This window comes from Zea mays, chromosome 8 (assembly GCF_902167145.1).
Source record: "Zea mays cultivar B73 chromosome 8, Zm-B73-REFERENCE-NAM-5.0, whole genome shotgun sequence".
NCBI lineage: Eukaryota > Viridiplantae > Streptophyta > Magnoliopsida > Poales > Poaceae > Zea > Zea mays.
In genome coordinates this window covers 48761242-48770621 of record NC_050103.1, presented here as the reverse complement: position 1 = coordinate 48770621, position 9380 = coordinate 48761242, and positions in this window count along the sequence as shown.

The following is a 9380-nucleotide window of genomic DNA, read 5'->3' as shown; positions in this document are numbered from 1 at the left end:
TTGTCTTATTGACGTCCAATTACTCCTCTTGAGCATAGTATCATGTTATTATTTTAGTATTGAAAGTAATATTTATGAAGCTTTTGCATGAGTCTGTGTCAAGAAGTACATTAGTTTTTCTTGTTGTTATCCCTCCATTGCTTTATGAGTATTGCAAATTTTATCTCTTTTGAGAGGAGGAGAAGACCTTACATGACATGAGCACCATTTGCTTCACGTCAACAGAATAGTTGTGGAGAGCTCTAATAGTTGGATTCTAGTGTAATAACAACCATGTTTTATAGTGCTAGAGACGGGTATGTCAGGTGTTTCATACATTGTCGATACATGGATGTTTGACCTTAGTGGCATTAACAAACGAGGTTGTTGAATTCGTTGATTGTTGTGCTTAGTGTTCGAACCTATTAGGTAAAGTGTTGCTTAAAGGCTTTGGGGAGTTGCATCCCCATTTGGTAGTGGAAAATTCTAGTGTGGGTCGCACCTGCCAATGCCTTGGGTTTTATTTTATATTGTTTTTTTATTATGGGTAAGGTGTTGTTTTGTTTTGGGAGTCATTTTAAATTAGTTGGAGGCTGAATCAGGCTTCACTTATCTAGAATGTTTTGTAGTAGGTTTCTTCATCTTTGTATAGGATGCTCAATCACCCAGTTTGGTCTAAACATTTGAGAGTTATGGGTTTCCTATAGCAGCCTCAATTTTGTACGGAAGTATAGACATTGAATACGGTAAATTTTGGGTTTTGTTGGATTATGAAAGTTTTAGTAATTTCATGATCTTCTCAAAGAGTATTGGTTTGTAATTTTCATTGCATATAATTGGAGTTAGGCTACTCTGAAGTTGTTGCACCGTTGTGTCTGAACTTTAGGTGTCGTTAAAACCACTAATAAATCGACCGCGTTTTGATAGTTTCAGAGCCCAAATTTGGGAATTCTCTTTAAGAAAAACTTTTAGTTTTTCTTAGTACCTTTTAATGGGTATTTATTTGTAATTGTCTGTTAAATAGATTGGGAGAGGTGGTTGTCCGGATATAAGTCAAATCTCTGATGTGCAGTATCTCAGGCTGAGTTTAGCTGTAGGTCATGCAGAGTTGAGGGCTATAAAGATAAATTTGGGTGCAACTTTATTACAAAAGTCATGGACAATTTCCAAACTTTTCCAACGTGTGTTCGTTGTAGTTTTAAGTTGAGTATAGCAGGAGTTATAGTATTTTGAATTTTAGTTGTCCATTGTTTCTAACCTATCAGTTTTGCAACAAAGCAGTTGCATTGTTTTATTGGTTTGGAAACCAATTCTGAGACACTCATTATAATAAAAGTTTTAGGGAATGTTATAATCTTTTCAATGAGTTTATATTTGTAAAATTTTGTTAGATGCAGAGAGTTATGAGGTTTTGAATTTATGGGTCATGTTCCGTCTGGTTCTGGTGGCAGATCATGTATGTCGCCTTACAAGTCAAATTAAAAAAATGGAGATAAAATAAAACTTTGTTTATCCTTTGAATACAAAAGTTGTAGGTCATGAAGTTTAGATGATTTTACAATATTTCTTTGTTATCATTGCTTTTATAGTGAAAGAGGTAGAGACAGAATGAGCATTTGTGCTGTTGATTGTCAATTTTCTATTTAGGGATATTTCTTTGGGAGTTTGGTTTAGTTCTGGTGAGCTCTTTCGCAATCCATGTTAATTATGTTGTATGGTGGGAGGGAACAGATGTAGTGGTTGTGATAGTTATCTTGTTATTGTATATGCGGAGCGTGGGCTAAAACAGAGAGATAGCGAGGGATATTTGAATAGGCCAGTACGTATTGTTGTGAAGCCATGTTTTCTGGTCTTGGCGTGTTTGCGTAAGTATGAAATAGTTACGTCGTGTGAAGTCTAGGTGGAGATGCAGATTGTGTGAGTTATTGGATGGATATATATATGCATTGTATAATTAAAAAAAGAGAGAGTTCTTCGATGGGATGATATAATGTATAGAATGTGCTTGGATGGATATATGGGCAGGCATAGTATGCTTAAATCGATTCTTGCTTGCGTGATGTGAGATCAGACTTAAAATGATTTAAAAAGTAAACATATTGCTTCTACCCTTATGTTGGCTCTAAGTGTCTCGTAATGAAGAACCTAAAGTTATTAGTCCTTCGATGAACGCTTAATCTTAGAAGAGTATAGAACCTGAATAAATCTATTGCTTGCTGTTTGGGACTACATGACCAGTTTTGGTTATGCCGCTAGTTCAATGAATTACACCATGTTTTCGGTAGAGGTGTTGTATATAAAAAGTTGTAGCCAACTTCTTCATCTTACTTGTGTAAAATTTCATGACCATAGGTCTAGTAGTTTGGGAGTTATGATTTTCTCAAGTCTAGTCTTGGAATCTGTCCAGATTCTGTACAGATTTCAAAACTGACCTTGTTTGCCCAAGTTAAACTTCGAATCAGTTCTTATAAATTATAAAGAAGTGGTAGTACTTTCCTTAAGCTTTCCAACAAATTTTGGATCACCCTTTTTGGTGACCTATAAGTTAAGCTACAGCTGTTTTAATTGGAATCTTTGAATCTGTCCAAATTTGAACAGCAAAGCCTTTCTTATGTTTTTTTATCTTGATTTGCATTGAATTAACCTGATAGGTTTATAAATGAAATATAGACAATTTTACTGGCTTTCTAAAAAGTCTAGGAGCGCCTGAATGGGATGACTGAGACTCCAATTATGGATTTTTGAAGTGAGTAGTTGAATTCTGTCCAAGTCTGGACAAAATTTACGTTTCACATTGTTTGGCCTTTGGTGATGATAATACCAAGGGTATAGTGGACTTTGTAAGCTTTCCATGAAGTCCTAGTTTACTTCTATTGGATGCATATTTTGTGAGTTATGAGGAAAACAAATAACTATTGTGCTGCTGTCTAGAAATATGCAATCATTAAATTGATCTTTTGAAGTTACTCTTGTTTGGATAGGTTTGGTTTAGGCTATTTGAGCACAATATGTATTGCATTCATATATATATATATTCATTGAAGTACTTGCATGTGTCAATGTTGATTTGGTGTCAGGAAAGCTTTGTCCAAGTTATATAGGACCGTCTACTATCTTAGCCCGAGTTGGCAGCTTGGCTTAGCACCTACAATTGTCGGATGTATTCCATGTCTTCATGTTGAGGAATTATTTGCGGAATCCAGACCATCAAATCGAGCTAGAGCCGATTCCTGTGTAGCAAGACCAGAATCTAGAGTGTCGTCTGCTGCGTATCTTAGAATCCTAGGAGCTTGAGGAGCTGATGCGGCAGAAGTACCCGAACCTTTCTTTATGTGTGAGTTTTGTTGATTCATTGATCTTTCCTTGTCGTTCCGATAGAAGCGTCGGAATTCGAGGTCGAATTATTTTTAAGGGGGGTAGAGTGTGATACCCAATTTTCTGAAAAGAAGTTAAATTTATTTTTCCCTTTTCTTTCGTGATCTGTGTAGTTGGGGTTGGAGTTTTTAGGAAGCATTCACCAGTAAAACAACAGATTACTTGTTGGATTTGTGCGCTGGGGTCGGGAGCAGATGTGAGAGCGAGTTTGGGCCGTGGATCTCGATCCGGCGGTGGGGAGCCCATTAGTTCCCCCCCCCCCCTTAACCCTAGCCGCCCCCTTCCTCTCACTCTCCAACCCCTTTGGCCGCCCCCTCTCTCTTCCTCTCTTCCACTCTTGCAGCCACCCCAATCCCTCTCCTTCTTCCCCATGTGATTGCAGCGCCACCCCTCAACCCTAGCCGCCCCCACCTCTTCCTCTCCAAGGTGGAGCCTCCCCGCTTGGTGTCCGTCGTGTGGGTGCGAGTCTTCCATGGGAGTTTGGAGGGAGGAAGAAGGAAGAAAAGAAGGAGGAAAGGAGGAACCCAAGGTTATTTTCGTGATCATTTTGTTGTATTTGTGCTGCAATTCAATTGGTTACATGTTTATCTATGCGATTTGGTAGAGGTGCTGTCCAGAAATTTAGTGGGTGGACGAACAGCAGTAGTTCTAGGGATTTCTGGGAACTTTTCATGGGCAATTAGTGGGGATCAGTGGGAGAATCATGTAGAGCTTTGTCATACCTTTCCAACGAGTACTTATGCGCTCGATTCGGAGTTATAATTTAGGAGATATCATTGTTTGAATCCGGTTATGTTGCTGTCCAAAAAAAAGATTTTTAGGTGGGTGAACAGCAGTAGTATTAGCAGTTTCTGGGAATTTTTCGTGGGTAATTAGTGTTAACCAGTATGATAATCATGTAGGGCTTTGTCTTATCTTTTCAATGAGTACTTATGCGCTTGGTTTGGAATTATATTTTAAAAGATATCGCTGTTTGAATCCGGGTATGTCGCTGTCCAAAAGACAAAAAAACAGATTACAGGGTTCATCTTGTGGACTATTTTGGGCTAATTAGATTTTGGAATTTAATTATAAATTGTATACAAAACTTGTGGGGAATTTTATGTAGATGCCTCTGGAGTTTTTGTTTGTTACCACTGCTGTCATAATTTTAAAGTTATGAAATTATTAAGCAGCGCCGCTGTAGTTTGGTGGGTGTGGGGAGAGATGTAACCCGCGGCGAGGTTTGAGTTTGTGCGTAGGTGCGGCGTCGTTTATGAGCCTGATTATGTGAAATTGGTGCGCTAAGTTGTGTGTCAAAAACAGGTGGTGGACTTCCGGATCGTACTTAGGGATTTGCCCGAACTTCCTGTAAAGGCAAGTAAATCAGTGGTGGTTGCTACCGTTTGGGTTGCATCCTAATCCGTGTCATTGAGTATGCATAAGTTTTAATTATGTTAATCATTGAATTCTATGATGAAGTTTATTTGTTTGGAAGTATTAATTCTCAATTGTCTAATATTGTGGATGATCATAATTTGGTAATGATATATGTGGTTGATTCCCATCTTGGATGAAGTTGAAGTATCTTTTTGAATCACGTTATATGAAGTGTTGTAGGCATGACATGCACATCGCATCATCCATCTTGCATTTTGAAGTTATGTCGCGATCTTATGGTCCGACCGTACCGGTACATTTTTAGCATCGTACGTTGCCCGAGGAGGGGTACGATGCGGCTTCATATCCTTAGAGGTATGAAGGCAGAAGTCATCCTTACATTTGCAGACATTTGCACTCATGAGGTATATATGAAGTGTGACATTACTATGTTACTATTGTGGTTTCTACCTGCGAGGTGTGGTGACTAGGTGAGTTGTACGTTGTATATGTGCTGCACTTTCGTAATAAGAAGGTTGTGGAATCAAGTGGTGGTAAAACAATGTTCTTATGTGGTTAAATAGTTTGATATTATTTTACTTGCTGAGATGTGTCATCTCACTCTTGCATTACTCAATGCAGGTACTTTATACATGCTGGGAATGAGGGGAGTAGCAGCACGTCCACTTTCACTCTCACAATAACACTGCCCAGACGCAGCCATGATTTAATTAGAAACTTATTATCAAAGGAAGTTTGTTTTTTTAACTAGTCGTGCGCACTAGTTAATTCAGATCATGTCGTATGTTTAACTTCTCATTGCTAGCCGATTAATAATACTTAGTATGTTTTTGTCATGATATATGTTTATACACTGTTGCCCCCTCATTTATGCAATTTTGCAAAGGGGATGCTGCCGAAATTTTATATATGGATGTCAGAAGTGTTGTTTAGTAGCATTCTGGGGTGTTTGTGGACCCCCGGGGTGTTACAGCAGGTCACGTTCGACATTGTCGACATGGTCTACCCATACAACGCCATAATGGGGCATGGCTTGATAAACAAATTTGAGGCGGCCACTCATGGGATCTATCTCTGCATGAAAATCCTAGGCCCACAGGGCGTGATCACTGTCTACGGCGACTAGCAGACAGCGCGCAACATTGAAAGAGACTTCGTTCCAGGGCAACGAAACATACACTACCTCACAGCAGAGTGCGAAGGCTTCAAGAGCCAGCGCCCAGTCGAAGGCAAAAAAGTCAACGCCCAGCTACAGAGTAACGACGGGACAAAGACAGTACCCCTCGACTCAGCAACCCCGAAGCAAACAGTCATAATCAGCGAAGACCTGACATCGTGAGTCGAGGAAAAACTCCTTTCCGGTCTCGCCCGTAACAAGGATGTCTTCGCCTGGTCCGCCCTCGATCTAGTCAGGGTCAGCCGCTCCATCATCGAACACAGTCTGGGCATCGACCCCTCGGTGTGCCCAAAAAAGCAGCGGCTGCGGAAAATGTCCGACAAAAAAACGGAGGCAGCCAAGGCCGAAGTGCATCGCCTGTTGGAAGCCAGATTCATCAAACCAATCGCTTACCCGACATGGCTCGCCAACGTTGTAATGTTGTAGAAGAAGAGCGACAAATGACGCATGTGCATCGACTTCACAAGCCTCAACAAGGCGTGCCCTAAGGACAACTTCCCTCTACCGCGAATTGACAAAATTCTCGACAGCGCATCAGGCTGCGAAGTCATGTCCCTCCTAGATTGCTTCTCGGGCTTGATGAGGACATCACTATGAGTACGACTACACCAGCAGCACCTCCACATCAAGGGCCAATCACTCGGGCCCGTGCCAGAGATCTTAACTACGTCATGCTACTGAAGAATGAGGGCCCAGAGGAATAGACGACCAGCCCAACTGAGGCCCATAGTGGACGACCTAGGGTTGGCCGCCCCTAGGGGCTGCGCCCCCTCTCTATTTATCCAGGAGCTGCACCTCCTTTGTTTTTTGAGTTTTGTTTTACGTTAGCTTTAGCTACTCTCGAACACGTGCAAATCAGCGCTGTCTTCGTGTATTCAGAACTCCACCCTCGAGTAATAGATTAGATTGCTCGCATCTTTTTCTTATTCGTTCTTCGATTGCGCACAGGAAACGATCTTTGTGATCAGGCCGATCTCGCATCAGCAAGGTCGGTAACCACAGGAAGTTGGTTCAGCGATTGCATTGGCGCCTCGGGCTTGCTCGTCGTAGTCAGATCGCAAGGGTCATCTTCCGCCAAATCAGAATTATCTCCACTCGCCGAAAGATCGGGCACCTCAGCTATATCAAGTGGTATCAGATTTCCAGGTTGATCGGTGAGTTTATGAGTGTTTTTTTCTCCTACAGTCCACAAAACCACATAAAAATTCAGGTTAGACCTTATCCCAGCACCCTTTTGAGCCTCGCACTTTCTTTCAATAATCTGCATTGTTGAATTTGTGTGCTTTCGCGTCATTTGTTGCTGGTCGCATTGTGTTTTCCACCATTCAAACCCTAGCGCGCCGCCACCATCTCCAGTTTGATCACGCCACAAACTGAGTCAACGCCGTTTCCTTGTTTTTCTCCTTCGGTTACATAAAAACAGAAACAAAAAAAGAAAAGAAAAAAACGAAAGAGAAAGGTTAGAACCAGAGAACAAACAAAAAAATAGGGAAAGGAAACAAAGCGGTTGTCTCATCTCGGTCGTTTTTAACCATAACTTGACGTACCTTCCTTAAACCGGGCATAACTTTTCGCTCGATTGTTCAAAAAATCTGAGCTTGTTGACACCATTCTGAGGCCAGCCAAACTCGCCCTCGGCCTATTTGGTTTCGATAAAATTGTCAAAAAACTTCAGGAAAATAAAGAAAAAAATTCGTCAAAGTTCTTGCACGCTTTTCAGAGAACTTGTTCTTTTTCTGTAGACCACATCTGATCTCTGTTTTAGGTGAAACTTGGTGTAGCTCCTATTTTGTTGCTTCTTGTGCTGAGAAAAATATCAAAAAAATTCATAAAAAAATAGAAAAACAAAATCACTTGTGATTCATACTAGTGCCTTTTTGGTTTCGCTAGTACAATATTTACGGTACTGCCATTCCGCTAGTTCCATCTGTCCTTTGCACTTGTGGTCAGCAAAATAGTTTCGTGTTTTGCACTATAATTCAACTTTGCATTATTGGTTGATCGTGCTAATCCTTGACTTGAGTGCAGCCTACCCAGAACTCCACATATTTCTACGACGAGCTGGTTTCTGTTTGTCTAGGCAATCGCTCATCCCATCTTTCACCGGTTCCAACTGTTTGTTGCAGTTCACCACTGTGGCTTGGTAAGAACGGATAAGAACTTGATAACAGCATTCCATTGAGCGAGTTGTCACCACCATTCCCTTGTTGTCGTCAGTTTTTATCCTTTTGGTGTTTTGGTGTTTGCGCTAACTATGACAGGAGCACACGACACGGTGGATGCCCAGTTGCAGGAAGTAAGGGGACAAGTTGATGGACTTGCTGCTAACATTAGGACGATGCATGAACGGCTTGATTCAACGGTCACTTCGACGACCGCGCGTTTCAACCAGCTTGACCTTGCTCAAACGGCGACTCACACCACAGCCGACACCATCCTGGCACGCCTTGATGCGTTGACCACAAGGATGGAGCAGGACTACGGCGGTGACATTGAGCAGGAAGATGGAGATCGCCGTGGTAGTGCACGCCGTGTGGTTCATCATCCCCCTAATGACTTATTTGCTAAGATTAAATTTAAAATTACATCTTTTAATGGTAAATATGATCCTACTGCATATCTTGATTGGGAATTGGAGGTAGAACAGAAATTTTCATGCCATGATATTCCTGCTAATAGCCAAGTGAAGGCTGCCATTAGTGAATTTACTGATTTTGCTTTAATTTGGTGGCGTGAGTATAAACAAAAACTTCCCATTAACAGTGTCACTACTTGGACCCAATTAAAAATTGCCATGCGCCACAGATTTGTTCCTTCCGATTATGCCCGTGATTTGCTTAACAAAATGCAGCGTTTTCAACAAGGTTCACAATCCGTTGAGGAATATTATCAGGAGTTACAAAAGGGTATGCTTCGTTGTGGTTTGGTTGAGTCGGATGACGCTGCTATGGCGCGTTTTCGTGGTGGTTTGAACAGAGAAATTCAGGATATACTTGATTATAAGGATTATTTTGATATAACCACATTGTTTGAATATGCTTGCAAAGCTGAACGTGAAGTGCAGGGACGACGATCAAAGACATATACTAACTCTTTTGCAGGCCGGGGTTCGACACACAGCTCAACTCCTTCCAGCCCTGCACCTTCTACGCCTAGCACTACACCGTGCACAGGGACGACCAAGCCAGCGGCGCCCCCTGCCAAAGGCGTCGTTTCTTCCACATGACGTGCACGGGATATTCAGTGCCATCGTTGCAGCGGGTTTGGGCACATGATTCGGGACTGCCCAAACAAGCGTACCTTGCTTATACGTGACAATGATGAGTACTCTTCAGCCAGTGATTCCGAGGAAACTAGTCATGCTATGATTGCCACTAACCATGCAGAAAATGAGGAAGTCCACGTTGTTCCCATCGACGCCGATAGGTATGAGAGTCTTGTTGTTCAGTGTGTTCTCAGCACACAGGTT